This window comes from Rutidosis leptorrhynchoides, chromosome 5 (genome assembly GCF_046630445.1).
Source record: "Rutidosis leptorrhynchoides isolate AG116_Rl617_1_P2 chromosome 5, CSIRO_AGI_Rlap_v1, whole genome shotgun sequence".
In the NCBI taxonomy this organism is placed as follows: domain Eukaryota; kingdom Viridiplantae; phylum Streptophyta; class Magnoliopsida; order Asterales; family Asteraceae; genus Rutidosis; species Rutidosis leptorrhynchoides.
Window position 1 is genome coordinate 63366174 of NC_092337.1, and position 27078 is coordinate 63393251.

General features: G+C 34.2%; 1 long non-coding RNA gene and 1 pseudogene across 4 annotated transcripts; one reads left to right on the forward strand and one right to left on the reverse strand.

Moving 5' to 3' along the window:
- Nucleotides 1-1047: 1047 nt before the first annotated feature.
- On the reverse strand, nt 1048-23257 carry LOC139848689 (uncharacterized; annotated as a pseudogene).
- LOC139848360 (uncharacterized) lies at nt 12566-16172 on the forward strand. 4 transcript variants are annotated; one of them, XR_011759923.1, is made up of 6 exons: nt 12566-12868; nt 13725-14020; nt 14211-14303; nt 15017-15118; nt 15699-15774; nt 15940-16172. It is a non-coding gene; the product is annotated as an uncharacterized lncRNA (long non-coding RNA). The 4 variants fall into 4 exon arrangements; XR_011759921.1 differs by having other exon boundaries at nt 13725-14303; XR_011759922.1 differs by having other exon boundaries at nt 13725-14303; nt 15945-16172.
- Nucleotides 23258-27078: the final 3821 nt, after the last annotated feature.

Here is a 27078-nt window from a genome sequence, read left to right on the forward strand (position 1 = left end):
TCAAGCCTTAAGGATTCCACTGTTTCAGCATCACCGCTGGTAGATGAGGTGTCTCCGTCTCAAAAGGGTCGGCAGGCGTACCGGAGAATGAGACCTCATGAATCGAAAGGAATTACTAAAGAAATGAGATTCGTTGCTATGAAATTACGTGACATAAAACTTGAAGTTGATAAAGGTGATTGGTAACCGTGTTACGGAAGATAGTAGTAGTGCGGAGAAATTAACGGTAGTGATAGAAGGATTGATGATGCATTTGGTTTAACGTAGTTCTTTTTAGCAAGATGATTGAACAGATGGTTGACGAATTGCAACATGTTTTGTTCAAGTTTGCTTGATTTTTCAGTATACATAATGAATTGAATTCGGTTACAGTACATTACGCAATTCTAGTTTAAGGTTTAGGGTTTACCTTTGAATTTTCGTTACATCTAATTATAAGTAGAATTCTGGTACTACATTCCTATTGAGCAGGTTTTTACCTTTTCGTGCTCCTTTTACCACAGCTTGAATATGTAGCTTTGGTATTATCGTCCTTAGCTCTTTGTAGGATGCTTCAAGTCGCAATCCTAGTTTTACTACACTTACAATAGTTGTTTATGATGACGTGTATGACCTAGAGCGAACCGGTTACGGTTAATCTAATTAATTCTAGCAAGATCTCACGTGCGCGGGTTAATAATAAGAATCAACAAAAGCGAAGGAAGAAATTGGTTCAAGGCGATGAAATGGAAGAATATTTGCTTTTGTAGCTTACTTTATGTTTCATAGTTCGTTGCTTTTGTTAGTAATTGGGTTTGTTTCTGTTTCGGTTTAGGTTAGATGAGGCTCGGTATAAATAGGTCGTATGTTAGTCGTTTTCTAGGTACAAGCCTCATCGGGGTATCTCTCTTGTATCTCTCGTTGAATTCGTTTTCTTTTCAACAACGTTTTCTATTTTATACAAGTTTTCGTTATTAGTGCCAAAAAAAAAAAATTCCTTAAAGAAGCAAGTGTTTTATGTGTATGGAGATGATAAAAAGTTATTCCAATCAAATTTATGCTACATTATTAGTGAGACGCTGACTCGTTTACTTCTGCTACTTGAAATCTGTCACTTGGTTGAATAACAAAATGATCAACGACGACCCGAACAGTATTTACAGGGTCCTGATGAGAAGCATTTGCGGTCCACTTGCTTGGAAACTTTCTATGGTGGCTTTCCTGATGTTGAAGCTGTTGGAAAATCGTGTGTACTTTTAACAATTCAGATTAACGCATCGGATAGTTAAAATAATAATCTTTTATTATTTTATGAACAAAATTTTACAAGATTAAATATTCACTTATTTAATGAAACATGCACACGATTAATCTTTCCCAATGATCCAGTTACACCACTAATAATTGTCATGAATATAAAACAAAAGAGGAGTTAACGATATACCTTTCTTGAAGAAACTGATGAACGGAGAGAAACCTACGATCAAAAGTATGACCGTCTCTTTGGATAGTCCACACTACACTTCAAACAACGTCAATGGATGCTAGTCCAAACCCAAGTAACTAATTAATATAATCAAATTATATTAATCAAATAGAATAGATAAATAATACTCCTGTATAGTAATCTAAAGAAAATAGAAGTGTTTTGATTCTTTTTCCTCTTCTGCTCTTCTCAAAAACCAATCAATGCTTATATTTATAATATATGTGTGAAAGTAAACATTGAATTGTGAAGTCCGTGAAATAAAACGCGTACAAAGTTATTTTGTTTCTATCTATATTTTGATTCCCAAAATCTCATATTTCGTTTGATTTGGTTTTAAAAAGTCGTATTTCTCAAATAATTTAAGGGTATGTTATGTAAATTATAATTAATAATTTCTATCATGTCGCTTTTATGTGAATAGTAAATTAATTAAGTTCGTTTCATTTACTATTCATATGAATAGTAAATAAATTAATTTCGATTTACTATTTTGTTACTTGAGTAATATATATACATCGTATATATATTTTATTTGACGTCTCGATGTATATGTGTGTGACCCCGAAGGCTCAAATGAAGTTGGCCATATAGTTATATGTTGTACTTTGCACATTATTCTTACAGACTCCCACTTGTGCATGACACAACACCAAGTAACTACACAAACAATGGTAAGCATCTAGCAACACGTCATTGTCCCCAAATTCATGTGAGGGTAGTTTCTTGAAACTTTTTATGGTAAGTTTTAAATGCCATTCGTCCTTTTGTTTCAGATACTTTAGTTAAACTTGAGATATAGATCATCGGTCATTCTCATTTGTTTAACAATTTTGTTTCTCGATCTTAGAACTGAATTAGATCATCAAATTAATTAAGTATCATCTTAATTTCATCTGGGTGCGGCCACACAAATATCTTATTCATTCATCGAGGAGCTCAAAAAGTATCTAACTCCAAACATTTTAGAGGAACAAATCCTATATTGCATACACGTGTCTATCACGAGCTTTACATTATACCCAATAATGGCCTTTATAACAGCCTTATTCAGGACAGCGTTTAACCATATCAAAATACAATGCTACACTCATCAAGACGGGCGTGCATCTCAAGTCTAAGGACACAAAGACATAATCACTAAAAGATTCACTACTGACTACGATCCATGTAGTGACATCTCATGGTTGGGTCATTTCAATATTCATCATCAATGAATACATATGAATTTTGGTCTCAACAAGTTAACTATTCATCATCAATGAATATAATTAAAATTTCACATTAATCTTAATTCATGTTATTCCCATAACATGACCGATTATGGAGATTTTGAATAACCAACAATTATTCATGGATTAAACATGCTAATATAGAACACAGTGATATAAATGAAAACGATCATACCAACTATATATCATTTCATTAATATAAAACTGCTTAATGCTCCAAAAATATCCAAATACTAAATTACAAATGAAAAAGATCAGCAGCATAACGAAGTCCAGTATTACTAGAATGATCATCATGCTTGTTATGCATCATGGGCTTCATGAACGGGTCAGCCACATTATCATTCGTATGAACCTTTAAGAATACTAATATCATTCCTCTTAATGACTTAATGAATGTAGTCAAACTTTTGAAGAATGTGCCAGATACTTTTATGTACATGTGATTCTTTCAAAAGTATATTAACACTCGAACTATCACAGTACATATTATAGAAGATTAAATGTTGTGTATTACTCTGAGTATAACAACAAACTTCCTTATCCAGACAGCTTTCTGAGCAGCTTCTCAGTCAACAATGTATTCTACTTTTGTTGTAGATTGTTCAATAGTGCTCTGCCTAGAGTTTTTCCAATCAACTGTCTTGCCCATCATGACAAAGAAACAACGTGTCTGGATCGAGAATCATCTTGATCAGTTTGGAAACTAGAATCAGTATAAAACTTAATACTTAACTCTTCTTCCAAACCACCGTAAACCAAGAACATATCATTAGTACTCTGCAAATACTAAAGAATATTCTTAACAACAATCCAATATACTTCATCTGGATTATGTTGACAATGACTCGTCAAAATCAAAACTAATGAAACATCGAGCATAGTACATATCATGGCATACATAATGGATTATATAGCCAAAGCATATGTGATACATTTCATTTGTCTCATCTCATCTGTTGTGATAGGACTTTTGAGACTTTCTCACGGTTATGCCCTTTTACATTAGCAAAGCTCCATGCTTGGAGTTTTGCATGCTAAATCTCTGCGAGATAATGTATGTACTTTGATTCAAACCAATAAGCCAATTGGATCTATTGTATAGATCCTCATTCCAGTAATATAAGTAGCTTCATCAAGATCCTTTATGGAAATACATTTTCCAAGCCAAGACTTGATATCTTGCAAATTGGAATGTTATTTCTAATAAGTAATATGTCATCAACATATAAGATCAAGAAGACTACTCTGCTCCCACTAGCTCTAATGTAAACTCAGGGCTTATCTTGGTTTTGAGAAAAATTAAACACTTTGATTTTCTCATTAAACTTAAGATTCTAGCTCCTAGATGCTTGCTTTTATCCATAAATGGATTTTAGAAGCTTGCATACTTTATTAGGATGCTTAGGATTCATAAACCCTTCCGGCTGAACCATAAATACGTCCTCGCTTAGGTCGCCATTTAGGAAAGCGGTTTTGACATCCATTAGCCATATTTTATTATCATGAAAGGTAACCATGGCAATAAGTATCCTAATTGTTTTAAGGCTCGCGACTGGTGAAAAACTTTCATTATAACCTTTTGTCACCAATCGAGCTTTAAAAGTGTTTACATTACCGTCCATATCAGTCTTCCTTTGAAGACCCATTTTTACCTCATTGTCTTACAATTGGGTAGAAGATTAATCAAGTCTCATACTTGATTATCCTTCATGAACTGCATATCTGTATTTATAGAATCTAGTCATTTTTAGATTCAGGATCTGATATGGCCTCACGCAGCTAGAGGGTTCATCATAATCCCTTAGTTGAGGTTTATCTGAATTAATTAGATAATTAAACCTCATAAGCCGATGAGTTCTACTAGATCTATAAAGTGCAGGTGTAACACGTTCTGGCTCACCAATAGTGCGCTCAGTTTCAACGTGTGGATTGCTAGTGGTTACTGAAGGTATGTTACTTTAAAGTACTTGAATTTCTTCAAGATCTACTTTACTCTCACTGACTTCTTGTAAGAGAAGATCTCTTTCCAGGAATTCAGCAGACCGAGCAAAAAACACGTTGTCTTCAGTTTGGTAGTAAAAGTAGTAACCCATTGTTTCGTTTATGTATCGTACAAAGTTACATTAGATAGTTCTGGGTTCTAATTTGTTTGAAGTGTCATGCTTCACATACGCTTCACAACCCCAGACTTTCAAATAAGACAACTTGGGATTCTTCCCATGCCATAACTCATATGGTGTCTTTTCTACCTTCATAGTTAGAATCACATTGAGTATACCTGCAGTAGACTCTCATGTATATCCCTAAAAGACGGTAGTAGAGAAATCAGACTTATCATAAATTAAACTATATCAAGTAAAGTTCGATTTCTCTTACTCAGACACACCATCGTGTTGTGGTGTGTAAGGTAGAGTGAACTATGAGACAATCTCACAATTCTTTAGGTGGTCCAACAAACTCTTGACTCATAAACTCACTTACTCCATCGGAGCGAAGTGCTTTAATGGTCTTTCCAAGCTGATTATCTACTTCATTTTGGAATACTTTTGAATGTTAAAATAGCTTTATGTTTATGTTTTAGCAAGTGAACATAATCATAACTACTGTACTCATCAGTAAATGTAATGAAGCAAAATTAACTAAATCTATACATTGTTCTTAAAGGGCTACATACAACAGTATATATTAGTCCTAAAAGATCTTTTGCTCTTTTACATAAATCGGAGAAAGAAGCATTTGTCATCTTTTCACATAAACATGACTCGCATACATCAAATGACTCTGAGTCAATTGATTCCAAAAGTCCATTAGATTGGAGTTTTGAAATGCATTGTTTGTTTATATGACCAATATGACAATGTCATAGATAGGTCTTATTCAAGTCTTGCTTGAAGACTTTGGCGATGTAGGTATACACAGAATTCTCATTTAAAATTACACTATGCATATCAATTTCAAAAATACCATTACGTGGATAGGTATTAAGATAAATATATTATCCTTAGAAACTGAAATACCTAAGTGTGTAAATGCAAGTTCAATACTAACATCTTTCAAACTATGTTGCTCGCAGTATTGAGAGCATAATGCTATTGTTCCAACAAAACAATAAGACCACTTAGAGAAGTAAGTTCAGAGGTACCAATAGCTTTAACAAAAGCTTGATCCCCTTTGCCTACTTGCAAATCCAGTGTGTCTTTCTTCAGTCTATTACTTCTTCTCATTTCCTTCATATTGTTACAGGTGTGAAGGCCAGAACCAGTTAACAAAGATCTAGGAATCACTAGAAGAAGTATATAACTATATATGGAATATACACCTGATTTGCTAGTCTCACCAGCGTTGCCTTTTCTCAGCTCAGATTGGAAGATAGGACAACTTCCTTCTCCAATTGCTAACCTTTCCACAATGGAAACATTCGGCGTCTTTTGTTGGGCTTTCCTTCTTGGAAGGTGGAATATTTTTCCTAGCAAATGATTTGTCATTTTCCTTCCACAAAGTATTCGGCTTATTCTTTTTCACCCTTCAATCCTATTTCTTCCTGATCATCGAACAACATTCGATAATCATTTTGCTGAGCAGCAGCAACTGCCACAACAGGAAGAAAGGATATAGGTTCTGAACTTTATTCAACTTCCAATTATGCTTGAGAACAATTCTCAGGTTGCAGTGTCAGTCTAGGAAGTTTGAACATTGAGTTTATCCTTCTCCAACAAAGAAGGAAGTGTGTTTTGGTTTACGTTATGATTATTTGACATCTACAACGGATATAAGATTCAATTTAGTATTTTTGATATTGAGCTTTAATAAATTAACTACCCAAGTTTTTATAATATATTTAAAAAATAATTAATTTACGAAAGCCTAAGATCCACGTAGAGGTTCCATAGCCACATCTGTTGATCAGCTAGCAGTTATGGAGTCTATTGGTAGGTAGCGGGTACCAATTGCATTACAAGTACAACTCTTAGATCTTTATGGGACCTAGAGATATATGTAGTCCAACAAACCACTATTATCTAATGGCATGTTTGTCCCATCATTGCCTCGAACTCAGGTCTCACCGTGAATACGATTAAGTCGTCCAATTTGAAAACAGTGAAAATTCACGCTAGTCTCACTAGATCGAAAAATTCACCTCGTGGCTATAATTCAGCCTAGTCTCACTAGATCAGAAAAATAACGAGGAGTGTTTGCAAGCTTATTAGATGGCATGACTTAAATTTGACGGGTATTTTGGAAAAAGTTTGTGTCAACGAATAATGCATGCACACAAGATTTGCTACACTATTAGTTAAAAAAATTTTCAATTGTATATGTCGATTATGTTTGTTATTTAATTTATAGGATATAAAAATAACAAATACACAAATGTGTATCGTTTTAAAACAGTTTTAAAAGATGTCGTCCATATATATTATTTGACTTTCAAAATAATTTAACATTAAACTCGTTAGAGTTTAACTTATTTTAAAATCATCAATTTTAATCTTTGAAACTCATTTAGAGTTTTATTTAATGTTTCCATCAAAAACATATGTAATTTAAGTCTCAAAATTATTTAATTTTAAACTCGTTAGAGTTTAACTTTTTTTTAAAATCATCAATTTTAATATTTGAAACTCGTTACCGGTTATATTTAATGTTTTTCATCAAAAACATTTAGCATATATTATAATCAACAATTAAATATAAATGCGTAAAATAAAACATAACCATGCATCACACACACATAGCCTAGCCCAAAAATCCTATGCTTGATCCAATGAGCCGACATGAGATCAAGAGGTCAAACTAAGGGTAATATCATAGCTCTCACTTAATTCAAGAATCAAGTGAAACCTGACAAACGCCATCGTTGTCAACTTGACATGTTCGCCATCTTCTAAGTCAAACTCCATGTTGTATCTTTATCTTTAATCTTCATCTTATTACATTTATTTAAAATTGAAAAATACAACTAATCTAATACTTTTACAATTTAGAATAAACTTAAATACAATACTATGAAAATGAAAAATAAATGCAATACAACTTTGGCTTCAAATGGCCTTTCTAATAAAATAAGTAATAAACATGACATAATATTGCCGTAATCAACAATCACAACAATCATACATAAGTCGGGGCATTACGGGCTATGTATGCAATCACAATTTTAATAACTACATTATTAAAACCTATATATGGCTTGTCCATGGTTATAATGCATGTGTATAACCATGGAATATAACAATCAACAATTATAATAAATATTCAAGCCATAACAATTAAATTTACAATTTAAAATAGTTATATTCTTTCAATCATATTTGTGCGTCATAAGGTAAAGTCTAAATCAACCGTGTTGACTTTAAAAACCAAAAAGGTTTCGACTTTTACCAATTCACCACAAAGCTAAATCTAAAGAAAATCACGCGACAATTAAGATGGTGCAAAAGCGGCTCTGATACCACTGTTGGAAAATCGTGTGTACTTTTAACAATTCAGATTAACGCAGCGGATAGTTAAAATAATAATCTTTTATTATATTATGAACAAAATTTTACAAGATTAAATATTCACTTATTTAATGAAACATGCACACGATTAATCTTTTCCAATGATCCAGTTACACCACTAATAATTGTCATGAATATAAAACAAAAGAGGAGTTAACGATATACCTTTCTTGAAGAAATTGATGAACGGAGAGAAACCTACGATCAAAAGTATGACCGTCTCTTTGGATAGTCCACACTACACTTCAAACAACGTCAATGGATGCTAGTCCAAACCCAAGTAACTAATTAATATAATCAAATTATATTAATCAAATAGAATAGATAAATAATACTCCCATATAGTAATTAAAGAAAATAGATGTGTTTTGATTCTTTTTCCTCTTATGCTCTTCTCAAAAATCAATCAATGTTTATATTTATAATATATGTGTAAAAATATACATTGAATTGTGAAGTCCGTGAAACAAAAATAAGTTGATTTGAGATCTCGCTATCAACCTCTTGACCTAAAAAAGTAATCTTTCTCGATAAAGTCGGTTGATTAGGGTCGCGTATAAAGTTATTTTGTTTCTATCTATATTTTGATTCCCAAAATCTCATATTTCGTTTGATTTGGTTTTAAAAAGTCGTATTTCTCAAATACTTTAGGGGTATGTTATGTAACTTATAATTAATAATTTCTATCATGTCGCTTTCATGTGAATAGTAAATTAATTAAGTTCGTTTCATTTACTATTTATATGAATAGTAAATGAATTAATTTCGATTTACTATTTTGTTACTTGAGTAATATATATACATCGTATATATATTTTATTTGACGTCTCGATGTATATGCGTGTGACCCCGAAGGCTCAAATGAAGTTGGTCATATAATTATATGTTGTACCTTGCACATTAATCCTACAGATGCTTCACCTCGTTTTCCCACTCTGGATCCACCTTCCATTCCTTTGGGACCTGCATATTTTACTTTTTATATCAAATCGTGCTATATATGAGTGGTAAAATGGGCGAGTTTAGTGTTTAGATCTTGCAAATAAACGCATGCATGTAACAGGTCTGAATGAATCAACTTGCAGCAACGTTTGATTCAAACTTAAAACAAAACAGTTGGTGTTTTTTTTTTTTTTTTTTTTTTTGGATTTTAGCGTGATTTTAATAAAATTTAATTTACTCCGTGGGCGTCTTTCGACTCATTAGACATGTTTCCATTTTAGCTATAAGAAACCTTGACTAAGCCCGTTTGACCCATTAAAGATAATACATAGCTTGACCTATTCAGAAGTAGTAAATGGGTTTGGGCCAAGTGGTTTGGGCCCTGAGAGTCTTGGACCCTTACGAGAGGTCTCAGGTTCAAATCTTCGCCGATCACAAAATGCCAAGTATTGCAGAGTAAAAATAATAGTCGTCCCGGTAACCCGAACAGGGAAAACCTCTAACACTTTTTAGTAGTAAATGGGTCTGTATATCCACCTTTACGACCTTGCAGGTGTTAAAAGTGATACCTTGTCAACTGCAAGAGTGAAGATTTCGAGATCACCATTCTCCTTTATGTGAAACCGTGTGAACGATTTGTAATTAGCAATTCGTAGTGACGAAAACACTTCATCAAAGTGCAAGTGAAGCCAATTGATACAGATATACAGGTAACTTCCAAATACTAAGAGAAACGACAGGTGTGGACAACACCCAAAAATAAAGAAACACGGACGCATAGTATATGGCCGCACAAATTCGAGAGAGTGACATCATCCCGTTCTCGCATATATTAGTCCGTGTTACAGCCATCACCTGGTTATTTACATAATAAATAATCATTCAAGTACATTCACCCAAAGTAAAATAATAATAAGATCAAACGATACCGATAGTCCTTGTGGTTTACATGAAATTACATCAATCATCCTTATCTTTGAATGTCACATTGATAGTCGATGTAGTTTTCACAAAATTACACCAATCGTTCTTATTTTTTAAAAATTGAAATGGTCGTCCTTGACTTACCTAAAAATGTACGTTAATGGTCCATGATTTACATAAAATGCGCATTGATTATCCCTCCTATTAACCCGCATTTTAAGTAAATCAGGGACCATCAACGTACAATTTCATGTAAGTCAAGGACGTTCGCTATAATTTTAAAAGATAAGGACGATTGATGTACATTAATGAAAACCACAAGGACTACTGCCTTACACTACCAAATCAATCGGGGAAGATTGGTGTTATTTGCAAGATATAAGGACGATTGATGTAATTTCATGTAAACCACAAGGACTATCTATATAATTTACTCTAATTATAATAAAACAAAATTACGAATATTATGAAATTGGACCTCTGGAACCTCAAAAGCTGACATGAGATACTTGATACATGCCGGGTAAAGACCAAAAGTTCATTGCTCTATACGGGTCCGAAGACCGGTGGGGTCCGGAAAGTGCTCGCTTTCAACTGATCGGTACCATTCATATAAAGTGTGATAACCTGACGTCGCCAAAAGTTTATGCTGAACACATAATTGAACTCCCAGTTCAATTAGTAACATGAGAATTAAAGCAGCTAAAAGGTGTGCCGAAAAATGCAGAACACCAATTACTACTTTCTTTTTTGCGACACTTTTGAAGGAACGAACGCTATTGCAGTCACTAATAGTAATATAGCACCCATTAATGATACATACGATTGCCCAATCATGTACAAAAACGCAGGAGATCTGTCGGAGCTCTGCCGGTGGTGGTCTTCGGCTGTTTCTGGCTGTTGTGTATGGTTGTGGTGGTTGTTCTGACTTAGGAAAGTTGCTAGCGGGTTGTCACTGTTTGTTAGTGGTTGGAGGTCGTCTCTGGTGTTTGACTTTGGAAGGCTACTTGATAATGGCAGCCGGTTGGTGGGTGGAGGTTGGTTCAGACACTTTTGACCGTGTGTGGTAGTTGGAAGCGGTTGTTCTTGAAGCTTTGCAGGTTTGTTTTTCAGAAATTCCGGCCAAGCCGGTTTTTCTTTATTTTGCAAAAACGACGACTTTTCCCTTTCCGGATTGACTGGTTTTTGATGACTGGGCCGTTATCCTTTGTTGTGTGTTTGGTCCGATTCGCTCGTCCTTCTTCGTCTCCGATTTTGGTTCGGAACGAACCGGTGTTGTTGCCGCCTTGGCGGCTTTAGGGTCGTGAGAGGTAATCTCTAGAGTCGCTAAGTGCCAAAAGAGTGGTTATTCGGGTTGTTTTCTCGGTTGGTGTCCGTCCTCCGTTTGGTCTGGGCTTTGACTGGTTAGGGTTTCTGGGCTGGCTGCTTTTGAGGTCTGCTTGGAGGTGTTGATCGTCGAGGAATTAATCTGGGTTTCTGGTCGATGCGGCCTCGAGGGAGGTTTTCTTGGGGTTCCAGGCGGGTGTTTGGATTCGGATGCTCGTGCAGGGGTCGGTGCGGTTGGTGTGGGACTCGTGGGTTCTGGCTCGCGGTTGCAGGCTTCGATTCAAGTGAGGACCTTTTTTAGGTCTGACATTCTTCGTGGTGGTTACGTCAAATTGCAACAAGCACGGAGTTTATAGTTTCTTTGGTTCTTGGGGATTTTTCTTCCCGGTTTGTGCTGTTGCTTTCAATGTTTATTAATTCTGTATGTTAGCTCGTCTTTGTATAGGTGAGTTCAATAGGGCGGTTTGTGATACGTCTGTCAAACAGATTTTATAATCTGTCTCAACTGTAACACCACAAGATCGTCAGATCTTATATATATATACATATATATATATATATATATATATATATATATATATATATATATATATATATATATATATATATATATATATATATATATATATATATATGTATGTGTGTGTGTGTGTGTGTTTTCGCCAAAAAAAAGTACAAAAACGCATCCCACACGGTGCTAAAAAAGTTCCCTACATGCCCTGTAAATGTATCATCTTTTTGTAAAATATGCCCAAGATTGCACTGCAGTAAAAATATAAAAAAATAATAATAAATAAATAACAAAAATAATTAAACACAAAACTGACAAAATCAAATGATATAGAATAAGTTGGGAGGTCCAGCGCGCTGTTATTTTGTAGAAAGTTGTTAATAAAAAATAGGACCAAAGAAAGTACGAGAGGGTAAATCGTAAATGAAAAATCTGCGAGGATTAAAACCGGAAAAAATAGGAGGGGGTAAATTGTAAATGAAAAATGAGCGAGGACTAAAAGCGGACAAAAGAAAGTATGAGGGGTAAATCGTAAATAGTGAACCCGAGTGTCCAATCCGAGCCGGACACCTCGCACCCGAACCTAGCCTTGGTCCGAAAACTATTTTATCTTCTATTTAGGCGTAAACAGTATAACAGTAAATAAATGAGGAAGGATAATTTCGTCTTTTTACACTCCTATCCACTCCTCCAGATGATTCTACCACAATCTCCTCTCAAACTAACTCATCAAATTTTCTGGATGTTTCATCCCCTCTTACAAGAACAGACATACAGAATCAAAGACGGAAGAATAGGATCGAATCAATTTATAAATATAATAATCAATTAATCACCAATAACGCCAACAATCGCCACCAGCGCCGCTAACGTCAACACCGCCGTCTCCACTCCACCGCCACCCGCAATCGTCAATTCATCTATCCTTCTTCGTTTTCCTATTCGATTCCATGTTCATCTGCAGGTAATTTTCTTAAGAAAAATGTTTAACGGGTTATGATTATTAGGGTTTGTTAATATACAAAAATAGATGGGTATTAGTGTTTTTTAGAGATGTGATCTTCATGTTAAATTTGATTTAGGATTTAGGAACGAAATATAAGATTGACATGAACAGTCCAGTTAGAGTAGCTGTAGATGCTGATTTTGACAAAACTGATTATTCAATTTCATTCGCTGACACCTTATCATCTATAAATTAAAATGATTGTCATGCGACCAGCGATGCTGCTGCTGAATCGCATTTGTGTACGAATGTTAGTAGATTCACTTCATTATTTGATGGTTTTTGAATGTACATCAAGTCGGGTACGTATTTAAAAAAACACTATACTTCATTATACATACGTATATTACCATATTACCATATTAACTATTAGACAACACTTATGAATAGTCTCAGGGGTGTTCCGTCTTTTCACTTTTTTTCCCTTCATTCCTTCAAGTAACACCACAAAAGCCCCCCACACTTTGTTCAAAAATTAAAATCGGCCCCCAACACAGGGGGTTAAAGCGTCAAATCAAAATTTTCATAAAATATCTTAACTATTAGACAACACTTATGAATAGTCTCAGGGGTGTTCCGTCTTTTCACTTTTTTTCCCTTCATTCCTTCAAGTAACACCACAAAAGCCCCCCACACTTTGTTCAAAAATTAAAATCGGCCCCCAACACAGGGGGTTAAAGCGTCAAATCAAAATTTTCATAAAATATCTTAAATAAACATATATGAAACATTGTTGAGTCAAGTCAGACATTGCTTGAAATTTTTACTCCTGGAATTATATAACTAAAATTCGAAAACATTGTGCTAAATGCAGGTCAGTGATGATTGTGGAGGGTTACGATCGTTGGTTCTGATGAACGAATTTCTTTTGTTTCGATAAGCCTCACAGCCGCCTTCGGATATGGCAGCCACTCGACATAGTTTGGATGCAATCCTCAGACATGGCGGTGTGTGTGTGTTTTCGGGCGATCAAAGTAAATCCATGATGCTACTGACAACTCCCAATAAAGATGTGTGAGGTTCATATAAAGAAGGTTAAAAAAATAGGTTGTGATGATGAACATGCGAGAGTTGGGTCAACCAATGAGAAAAACATGGGTTCGTATCTTGGTGAGGCAACCTACATGTTGCAACCATGGAGATTCATGTTTTCTTGCTTGATTTTGTGCACAAATCTGAGCCTCATTTATAAAAAAAAATTCATCTATAGAAACTTATGTTTATTTCATATTCCTTTTGGTTTGCGTTTTTTTATGCTAACATGGTTCATCACAAAGTTTGTTTCTTCGTTTTATTTTAGGTTTTGTGGACTCTTGGAACACATGTTTTAGTACCGTTAATTGCAGCCGGCTTCCAATTTCTGCGTACTCAGATCGTTTGCACTGTTTTTCAGGTAATTTTTCCATCACTTTGAACTAGGGATTTGGTGTTTCATAACTTCTAGATTTAGATTTTGGAACCTAAATTGTACCCACTGAAGTTATTGTTTCTTTTTTGAAATTGACATTATTTCATTCAATTCAGCTACATCAAATCATAATCTTAAAAACCAGGTCTGTTTATGTGTTTTTGTAAAATAACACATTTATATGTTTATGTTTATGTTTATTTGTATTTGTATTGTGTATTACGATAGAAAAATTTAGCGTTAGTATTATGTACTGTCTAATTACTTGGACTTATGCTGTACTTATGAAGTCAAATGAACTACATTTTGATAAATTAATTTTTGTTACTTTGTTAAACGGTATGAAGTTTGTTTTTTATCACTTATACTAAAGTTTGAAACTTGATGTTATTTTAATATTTAATTGGAAACTTGTATGAGGTTAATTTCAAATTGAGGATGAAAAGAAGTTAGCTTGACTGTGAAAGTCAAACACCCTTCCTGTTAGCCAAAGGAAGTGTCACTTTAATCTTTCTCACATAATGGAACATAATGTCTTCATTTTTACTTAACTTTTAGTTTATCTTGGTTGTATTCTACATGGTTATCTCTTTTTTAATGTTTTATAACAATTTTCTACTTTGTAGAAAATTGGTTATAACTAAATAACTGTTATTATTATGTGCTCTCTATTTATATTTTACTTCTTTGTGTTTTAGACAACTAGAGTGTAAAGGCAATCAAAAGGAAGACAACATGAACAGGGCGTATGCGTTACCTTCGTAATGTTCCCCGCCGTTTCAAAAGTGGCTTCAGGGAAGGTATGTCATTTTTATTATATGAATTAGTGAAACAGCTGATCATAATTTTGGTTTTTTATAAAATAAAATAAAAAATACATTAGAAAACGACAGTTTTCTAATGTCATTTTACGTGTACAAGATATCATAGTTGTTGACTATTGTTGCGTTATGTTAACGCGTACCGTCTATCGAGTTAACGAAGTTCAGAAATTTTGGTGTCTTGAAAAGGAGTTTAGGGTATATATTTGGTTAATATGGAAAAGTATGACCCATTTGGGTCATAAGGGTCTATTTCTACCCGTATGCAGATTATAATAATTTTTGTTACTTTGTTAAACGGTATGAAGTTTGTTTTTGTATCACTTATTGTAAAGTTTAAAACTTGATGTTATTTTAATATTTAACTAGAAAACTTTATGAGTAATTTTGAATTGAGGATGAAAAGAGTAAGCTTATAATTTCATAATATTGGTTGGAATATATTGCTAGTATGTATAACTTTAAATATTGATTTACTAAGCAAATTTTTGAACACTTAAAGTAACTCCAGTTTTTAACCCTATATGTTGTATTTTATTGGCGTGCTTTATTTCGTTAGATTTGTTTGCTGGTATAAAGATTTATGATGCAGCTGAGTTTTAAAGAAAGAGGAAATTTTGCTGCTAATTTGTGAGGTAAATTTTTTTTCTTTTTTTCTTTTTTGGTTGATTTGATGAAAGTCATGTACAACAATTGATGATTTATGAACTGTTATGAATATAAAATATATAGGTTGTTTTTCTTCCAACTTACAACACAACAAAATAAGAGATTCTAAATGTTATTGCTTACGGTTGAAGTGGAGGTGGGAGTTTCTTAAGGGTGAAGTGGAGGTGATATTGTCAACAATTATAAAGGTATGTTGATACCTGTGCATAGTATGGGTACTGCTGAAAATGCTATATTATGAGGTGGAATTCATTTACTGTTTAATTGAATAATGAATCCAGCTATCATAATCCAACGACATTGACGCAACCTTCTTCTCGGAGCTATATAGTACCTTATAAAAGTCTTTGTTCATGTGTGTTTGAGTACTGCCTTGTTGTTGCTGTCTACTGCCTTGTTGTTGCTGTCTACTGCCTTGTAGACACTAACAAGGCAGTAGACAGCAACAACAAGGCAGTAGACGGTCGACTACTTTGTAAATGTCTGTCTACTGCTTTGTTCTCGCTGTCTACTAACCCTGCCAGTAGACGGGAATTCGTCTACCACTTTTATCTCACCGTCGACTACTTTGTAAAAATGGTAGTAGACGACAGATAAAGGTGGTAGACGGAATCTCGTCTACCGAATGGTGTAAAAAGACAATTTAAAAAAAAAAGTGTATTTTGTTTGAAGCCTAAAAAAAAAAGTGTATTTTGATCAATTTCCCTTATTTGATCAGAATAAGACCAAAAGCCTGAATGCCCAATTTGTTGTGTAACAACACAACTTCTAAGAAATTGAATGTTTTCGGTCAGATCCTTTGGTAAAAAAAAAAAAAAAGTATCTAATATGTTGGTTTTGTTTACCCATAATTAGTTGAGTGAATATTCACATTCAACTAAATTTTTATTACCTACATACATAATACAAATATAAGTGAAGATTAAATTTTACAAATTGTACATGTAAGTGGATTTATTATTACTAAGCACTCATAATCAAATAACACCAAAAACACAAACAACCAAAGCTTGGTCACTAAAAGATAGATACACAAAAAAGTAACTACAAAGTAACTTTATGGTTGTAGTTCTTTTTACGAATTATAAATAGTGTCAAAAATAGGCAACGATTGTAGATGAGTCGGCTCAAACATGTTTTGTCCCGTTTACCTAACTGACCCGACTTGCCCCTACAACCTCAAATATTCACGCCTAAAAAACTATTTGAAATTTTGAGTCTAACTTATTATTGACCTCTTTGCACGAATGCAACTTTCATTCGATAAATCGTGTATAGCAAAAAATTAGTTGTGATTATGTGTTGAATTATAATGCCAATTATAATTATGTTTAAATCAACCATCAAAGTTTATAGTAATCTCGAGTACATTGTGAACAATATGTACCTATGTAATAAACTTTTATACAATGCCGAAACTAACCTAGGCTCGACACTTTACACTATTTGCCGACCCGCCCAAGTTGCAACCAATGGTACTCTCTCATTTTGTGAAAGGCCCAACTTCACTTTCTAATAATCTTTGCAACAGAAAAGGAACATTTTAATATAACAATGAGAAGCAAAAATGATATGATCTATTAGATATAGCTTAAAGCAAATTAGTCACACAAATGAATAAACCATATTAATAACTAAATATAAAATTAACAAAATAATAATTGTTGTCAACCAGAGCACACCATTTTGCTAGTGTGATCAACTACCTCAAAAACTATATACGTATGTGTCCAGAGATTTATTCGAAGACTAAGAACAAAGCCCATTCCCTTTCAACTAATTTTTGTATTTAATTCGTGTGATATACTGTGAAAAACCATAACCCACATTGTCATCCTTCAAAAGTTAATGGGTCAAAATGACCACTTTTAGTATAAATGCTACATACACAATGCAATTAGCAAGAAGTCAGATAAACTGCCCACATTAACCTATATAGTCAAGACTCATATCACCATATACATATACAAGCTAAAAATATACAGGAAAGTGTTTTAACTGTTGCGGACTTGCTACATTCAACAATAGTGGCAGCCTTGATATGAAACGTATACACTAAAGCGTCAAAAAACTGTTGTGTTACGGAACTCTAAAGAACTAATCCTTCTTCTTGTTGGATGAGCTGCTTTGTTTTTCGAAATCTGGAGAAACATCAGTCATTTGAATTTACGTTGGGATGCGCTACCTTTTGCTGCATTTGATACTTCAGATTGATCTGTGTGGGGTGGTGTTGTCATTGTGGTTTGTACTGGTACGTATAAAATGAAATGGCATACGAAATAGGGTCTGATCTTTTGTTGGCAATGGATGCAGGTCAAATAATTAAATTTACAAGTGAAAAACACTAACACGAAAGCCTTTTACAGGCAAAGCTTCTACAAATCCTCAAAAAAACACACATGAACAAAAACATGAATCTTGACTTGATGAGAGTAGCAACATATATGTTGACAGAATATGACACCTATACTATAATGGAACTAAAAATTACCATCACCAGATAGTTCAAAAGATGCAAAATAATGAAATTAGCAACATATGTTAACATTGAGTCACATCAGTTGCATTACAAAATTTAGCAAACATATGAGATACCACAAAACTTGAATGGCATTCAACGTAAATTAATATGAAGCATAGTAACAAACAAAAACCACAAAAGTCAACACCCGTGTGACTCTAGAACCCGTTCAAATGATAGACCAAAAATCGAAAAAACCATTAAATCTTACATACACGACCTATATCTATACTGCTAGTCTAGACGACAACACACTAAAACGTTCGAGCGGGTATATAGATAACAGAAGTACAAACTGACGAATGGGTTAATATTGGTCATTATATTCATAAAGTCAAACGGAGATAAAAAGGTTAGCTGAAAAGGGTGGATGATTATTCACATTGTATTTCTAATGTATATAACCTTCTAAACCATTCAATTTTTTATAAGAGAATATCATTTTTGTAATCACACAGAATACTATAAGAAGTGCAAAATTTTTGAGCAACAAATGTTTCAGTCAACCCGACCCATTTTGGCCTATACAAAACAGGACCCAATATCAAACTAAACACAAAAAATCTTATACTATTAAGGTGTATGACGAAGAAATCGTGAAATTAATTGAGGACAAAAGAGTATAGCGTACCTCGTCAGTGCAAATGCTTCACATATAGGCATTCGTGAAACACACTATCCTCAATAACCATCTAAGATTCTAAACTAATTTAACTACCATGTACCTTTGGAGCAAGACTGGTTAGCAGGATAACTACCATGTTTTACACCTATAGACAATAACCGAAAGTTAGCTCAGATAAAAAATATATTCTCAAACGCATACAACACCATTACCTAATTAATAAAAGCATCAAACGGTAGTTACCAAATGGTACATGCTGCACTCTTCAGTCTCAACCTCAAATTGATTCACATCTCATAATTTGAAATTAAAATTAAAATATATAAGTAGATTAAGAACGCATACCTGCATATAGACGATTCGATGATGACTTGATTTTAATTTATTTCACATCCAACTGATGTGTATCAAAATTCGATTGATTTGTATCCCTAAAAATCTAAACTTGATAAAAAGATTACATACCACATATACATATCTAAGATAAATTAATAATTTCATTCTATGTGACATTTCCTCGAACACGTTATGTGCGAAATTTGAAAAGCACGAAACCTAAGAGATAAAAGACATCAATTGACATACCTTTATTCACCCATTTGAAGCTCCTTTGTTCACCCATTTGAAGCAGGTGTCTACGATGGTGAAGGAAGGAAGAAATCATCAACAAACAAACCTGAAGATCAACGATGAAGATGAGAAATTCAGAAAATATTGAACTGAAATTTGATCAAATTAACATCAACGATGAGAATCGATGATTAAAATGATGAGATCTGACATACCCTATCAGGTGTAACACTTTGATTTTGGTTGAAGGTAGGTTTTACGCTACTGTGTTTATTTAGGATTTCAATTGGGACGCATGACTATTGATTGATTGTTAAACACCAACGAATCGGAGATGGATTGAAGATGAAGATTAAATCAAGCGACGCGTGGTTTAATTAGGGTTTAAAAATTCTCAATCAGAGATGGATTGAGAAGGATGGGTAGTTTTCAATATTTAGGAGAGGAACGGTTTGAAGATAGGGAAAATAGTGGTTTGATTTAATCCGTGTTTGTACACGGACGCCTGTCAGATCTACAAAATTAGTGATTTATTTAATTCAAAATTCTGAAAAAATTGTAGTTTGTGAGGATGAATACACAGCTGACACGTGGCGGATTTATGCTTGTGATTTATGTATATAAACGAAACGACGATATGGGAATTTTACTTTTCTTAAGAGTTATACGTTTTGTAAATATTTTTTGGATCTTTTGATGAACCTCAAATTGAAAGTTTAATAACTTTGTTATCTATCTAAATGCAGAAAGTAATAAAATATTTTGCATTTATTGTTGATGATGAGGATACATTTGAATCCATAAGGTTGTTTTCTGTTATCGTTAAATGGACGTATTTAAGAATAAGAAAGACTAATGAACAAGAGAAACGCCAATTGCCCCTTCCTTTTGAACAATCTAAATGTATACTACAGTATGCAGTCTTTTGAACATCATAATCTATCTATGTGTACAATTTGTGAAGTAGCAATGTAAATGTAAATGTGCAGTAGTAATGTATCTATAGTGGACAACCTTAATTATGTAGTAATGTATGTGTGTATATAATACATATGATCACTAACAATGTCTACATCCAGTAGAAAACCTCTTGAACACATACATATCAACGAAATACCTAACAAAAAGTTCACAAAATTCGCGGCAACGCCCGGACCAACATTGTAATGTCTAGCCTTTAAGCTCATATTGTGCATAATGTGTACTTCGATTTTTGAATTTTTATTTCGTGAGCTGAAAAGTGTGTCCATCTTTACATCGATGTTGCTTTGTGTCTATACATGGTTGTAATCGACTCTATATTTATTGTTTTCAGTTTTTTGTTTGAAGTTGAAATCTACAGGTTAAACAATCTTGAAAAGGTTACTGCACTTGAACCTTATAAGTCAGAACAACTTAAAGTGGAACGATTTAAAGTGGTACAACGGTCGTGCGAGAAAATGTCTAACATTGGGTCTTTCAGGTATGTGATTCTACCACATCAGTTGTAGTTTTATAATGGTTTCGTGTTTATCTTACTTCAAATTGCAGGTTAAACACGTTTAATATTAATTGTTCAAATTAAACTGAACTGTTCAGAGTACTTAGGGAGACAACAGTTGCCACATTATTGTGAAAGGGAGCATGTGATTATAGACCTTTTGCCAGGGACTTCATACAATATGCAAGTCCAAAACTGTTGCAAGTCAGGGGTAATGAGTACTTAATTATGTGTAATGTCATGTAATAAACTATGTGTACTTAACTATGTGTAATGTCATGTAATAAACAATGTGAATGGGTTACAAAATCCGCAGCAACGCGCGGACCACAATCCTAGTTTTTTCTAATTGATGTATTGATAATTAAGATATAATTACACAGTCGGTCCCTGTGGTTTGCACCATATTGCATAGATGCCCCAAAACATTTCTTTTTTGACTTGGTTGGTCACTGTGGTTTGCACGAGTTACAGACCAACCACGTAATCATGCAAACGACGGTGACCAACCAAGTCAAAAAAGAAATGTTTAGGGGCATCTATGCAATATGATACAAATCACAGGGGACCGACTGTGTAAGTATGTCTATGATCAATCTCCAATTAACGATTAACAGAAAACATCAGTACCTGTGGGAACATTGAAAAGGTCAATATGAAGTAAATGAACCCACCAATAAAATCAAATTACCAATTCTTCTTTCGGAACTTCAAAATATTGCCGAGAGCAATCTGTAATTACACATAATTAGTCCTAAACATGATTCATTTGGTATTAATTCATATTGTTTTATTAAATAAAACAGAACACTTACCCTGCTCGAATCTTCAACTTCAGGATAAGCTGCTTTCGTTTCATAAGTTGTACCATACGCTTTATCGAAATTACGGAATACATGTGTCGGATGCAAGAAGGCCCCACCGTAACCGTTCACAAGTAAATGTTGTATAGAGTCGCGATTTTCAGACGGAACACGTGAATGACGCATGTAATGATGTAAATCGCCCGCCATTCGAAGTTTACACCGTCCTTTTAAATGATCTTTAACAAGAAGTGAAACGTTCTTTCTGGTAAATTCGTTCCAGTTCCAACCGAGAATCCAATTCGGTTCGTGTGTCATTATAATAACCGAATCGTTTTCTTTAACCTGGAAAATAGATTAGATATACTGATATAAAACAAAAATAAATAGAACTTATTTGGATTAAATATCAACACGGTTGAATATTTAGTTATTTACCATGTCCTTTATTAAATCTGCAAAGAATTTGAACTGGTAAACGTCAATGTCACAATGAAGGGCTAAATCGAGACCGAAAACCCACCATCCCTTTGGTAACTGCAACGCGAAGTAGCTTTTCTTTTGTGGCATTAACCATCCACCTAACCAACTCTTGTGACAAATGTACCTGATAAAAGTTTGAAGTCCATCAAACCAATCTAAAAAAAAAAAAAAAAATTAGTACAACAGACCCTAATAAATTTAGGTAAGGTTGTAAAATTCACGAGTCAGGGTCGAGTCGGTCAATTCGGGGACGAGCAGGGCGTTGACCAACGTTGACTTTTAATAAATAAAACATATATACATTACACATTGATATATATAACATAATACAAAAATATTTCAAACAATGGTACATGGAACAAAATCTATTTTTTTAAATATAAATTATTTTTACCTAACTTTTGACTTTGACCGACTCAGCCCGACTCAAACCGAATTTGACCCAATTATTTTACCTAGCGTTGACCGACTTTTGAGGCGTTATTGGGCTACACGGGACGGGCTAGTCACCAAACTGACACGTCGGCTGACTTTTACAACAGTGCTATCACAACATTTGGATTCGATGACCTAATCAGGAAAAAGGTGCACAAGGTATCACAAATATAAAGAGGTATAAATTATGATGAAAGAGACCAACCGTGGTTTCCAGGAATAAGAAAGCATTGGGGCCCATCATATTGTTCCAATTTAGACAAGCCAGAGGGTAACTCGGGTTTGTCTACAGCGATATGCACGTCTTTATACCATGATGGTGGCGCGCGTACTCAAGAGGACGAAAGAAACGCTTTTGGTAAGTACCAGTAGAGTACAAGCTTTTGACCCGCAAGTTGCCCTTTCAAAGGCTTGTTCGTGAAATTGCTCAGGACTTCCAGGTTATTGTTATCAATTTTTGTCATATATATATTTGAAATCGTAACAATATCTGTTATACATGTGTATGTGATAATCTAACTTTTATAATCATTATGTTGTAGACTGGTATGAGGTTCGAGAGTCATTCATTGTTGGCACTTCAAGAGGCTTCACAACCAGAAGTAGACTTTACTAAGCTTAGGGGGAAACAAAATAAAATATTTGAGTTGACGCGTTCTGAAGATGGTATGTAAAATTTAGACACAATTGCATGGGGGGTTCCCTGTGGTATGTTCGAAATAACAAGCGGGGTCCAAAAAATTTTTTCACCTTGGGGGGTCACTGTGGTTTGCAATAGTTTCACGGGGGGTCCAATTGCCTAACGTACGTGGAAATCTAACGGTTAAGTGATGCACATGACTTGCACACGAGGGTATTTTCGTCAATTTTGTTCCTCTTGTCTTCTGACCCACCCTCTCTTTATTCATCATCATCTTCTTCTATCATCAAATAATAAACCCTAATTTTATTGAATCAACTAACCTCAAAACACAGTCAAATCTAAATCCAAATCAATTAACTAAATCCAAATCAATTCATACACGATAGTGACCACCATCACCTTCATACACAATAGTGATCACCATCACCTTCGTTCACCATCGTGACCACCATCGTCAGTTTATGTGCTGACCACCATCTTCAGTCACCGCCGCCGCCACCATTTTATTTCACCACCGCAGCCGCCATTTTCAGTAAGCATCTCGAAATTAAACATAAATTTGATTCGAGCACTTACCAGTGAAGTTCAAATCTGATTTCAAAAGATTTAAATCTGCTTTCGAAGTGGTTGAAGGGTTCCGATTATTGGTGGTGTGTGAGAATGGAGTTGCAACGACGGTGGTGATGGGTTAAATCAGAGTTGCAAGGATGGTGGTGGTATGTGAAATCAGGTTCCAGATCTCGATTCCATTTGTAAATTTGTTAAGGGTTTTGATGTGGGTTTTCTTTATTTGTAAAAATCAGGTTGTTACCGTGGCGGTGACCATCCAAATAAACCTCCTTGTGATGCCATCATATTTACAGAATTTACAAACCCTAATTCACCACTAAAGTCGTCGTCTTTTGAAATTACTCGTCTCCAAACCCTAGTTCAGTGATCCGGCGAGATGTTGAGACCTGATAGCTTCTAGTTGTTAAAATTTTATTGTATGTATTTTTATATATGTGATGGAAGAGCTTGGTCACAGATAAAAAGAAAAGAAAAGGAAAAAGAAAAGAGAAAGAAGGAAGACAAGAGAAAAGAAAATAAAAAGAAACATATGGATTTTTTAAAGTGACCATTTTACCCTCATGTGCATTGCACATGACCAAATTTAACGGAAAAGATAATAGCAGCTAGCGAATTGGACCCCCCATGAAACAAGTGCATACCACAGTGACCCCCCAAGGTGAAAAAATTCTTTTGGACCCCGCTTGTTATTTCGAACATACTACAGGGACCCCCATGCAATTTTGTCTAAAAATTATTATACTCATCTTCCAAGTGGTTACCATAGCTTTTATCATTCCCCCCCCCCCCCCCCCCCCCCCCCCTCTTAAATTAAAGGTGCAGTTGTGTTCACTTTATGTTTTATCATATGTAGAATGAGGCAAGGAAAGCTCAATCAAACTGCTATGGTTGCAGAAATGAAAAGAGTTGGGCAGAAGTGGATCATGAGAAGAGGAGGAAAAGATTAAAAAACTTTTTGATGCTAATGGGTAGAATATGACAAAAGCATACATGTTAGATACACAGCTGATGTCAGAGACAAAGTATACAAAATGGGATAAGGTAACTGGTTCAGCTGGTTGGAATGGTACTATCCAGTTACAAAAGAACAAAATAGGTCATCTGGATGCAAGCGAGCTCAAGTCAGGTGTATTGCTGGTGCTTTTATGGACATTCTGTCAGTTTCTAATTTCTGTTTTATCATCAGATCATGCTTTGTGTCTAACTTCTTTTTTGGAACACTTTGACTACATCTGAAATGTTTAGAGACTAGTAAGCTTCTATCGACCTATTTTCCAAATTATGAAGTTAATTAAGAGGTTCGAATTTGTGTGGATCCTATTATTTATTTCACAATTGTTGGATTTTATGGTTGCCTTCTTTTATTCTGTCATAAAGATTGTTCCTTAATGAAGATAAAGACATGTTCATTCATGATTACTGCCAACAATACATTTAATCTGGCAATACTAGGTCAAATGACTATATGTAAACCAATATCAGCATCAACCTGGGCTGTGCGTATGTACATCCATAATACTTACTAGTATTCTATAATTCTTAAAATAGCACATTCGACATTGTAGGCAGAATACAGATATGAAAATGCCGATAATTTTTGTGATTTAGCAGAGAATGAGAGAAAGCTAGAGTATCTGAGTTGCTTGCTCATGAGAATGCTGAATTTGATGTTGGATGAATAAAGATAAACAAAACTGTGATCTTATGATGCATGAGATGCATATGCATATAGTATATTTTGTACCTAAGTTCTAATTTTGTCACTTGAAGACATGTATATTGTGATTCGTGAATGTATTGGTTGTTTGATACTTGTAGGATGATACCAATTAGTAACAACATGCGCTTATAAAGTGTAAGTAACTAGTACCAAAGTTACCTAGTTTAGCACATTTTCATGAACTATTAATGTGTGATTAGTATTCAATGAAAAAACGATAATATGAACGGGACTTGGTGAACTTTGTTTTGATTATATTTTCTTCGATTATGAATTCTGAAGTTGTAATTTTCTTCGTGACTGTTGTTTTTTCAGGTTCTACGTACAAACAAGTTGTTTGGTAAGCTCTTATGTTCTGATTTGATTGTTATGCTATCTGGTGTTTTAATTGACTTTCTGCATTTACCTTTAGTCATTTTTGACTGAAAAAAGACCGAGAACCTCATACCCTCATTCACTTACTATAGGCCGAGGAGTGTAGATTCATCTTACTTTTTATAAATGGAAAAAGAGACATAAGTCACGCATTCGAGCAAGAGCCTTTGCCTTTCTTCGAGCCTTTGCCTTTCTTCGCTATGTTAGAAATGACTATTTTATGCGAATGTTTTTAATCGGCCTGTGGGTTTTATTCTCTATATCTATATTGTGAGGTTATTTTATTCTCTATGTTCTGCATTTACCTTCGTACTTATTTTATTGTTGTTGTCTACTAATGTCATGCGAATGTTAGTTGCAGTATGTTTATGGAGCTATCAATCTTTGTTTACCAGGTGTCTCAAAAATTTTATAATCAGTACCCATTTCACTATGGTTGAGGGAGGTGGGAGGCAAGAGGCAGGAGGACTGTTGGCTGGACTGCTAGTAGAGGGATGGGGTGCTCCAAGAACCAAACTTATATTAGTTTAGAGTTTCCTGTTATGTGCATGTAAATGTAAATTAGATTTATGATTTTTTTTTGTAAATACTTTAAAGATAGATATATATATATATATATATATATATATATATATATATATATATATATATATATATATATATATATATATATATATGTGGTTTGGTTTTGTAGTAAATTTAATTTGTTTTATTGATTTCGGTAAATATATTTGGCGCTAGCGAAATATTTGGCGGGTATTATTTGAAATATCTAAGGTTTTAACCAGGGTTAACTAGATACAATAACACGTATAATTGATACCTACTGAACACGTCTAATTTTGATACTGAAACACGTCTAACTTATATGGAACACGTCTAATTGAATCAATTAGACGTGTTAATTTAATCACTTAGACGTGTTCCGGACCATGTCTAATTGAAATAATGGAACACGTCTAATTGAGACCCGAAACTGAGTCTAATTGACAAAAAGGAACACGTCTAACCAGTTCAAGGAATCACACTAATTAGCATTATCAAT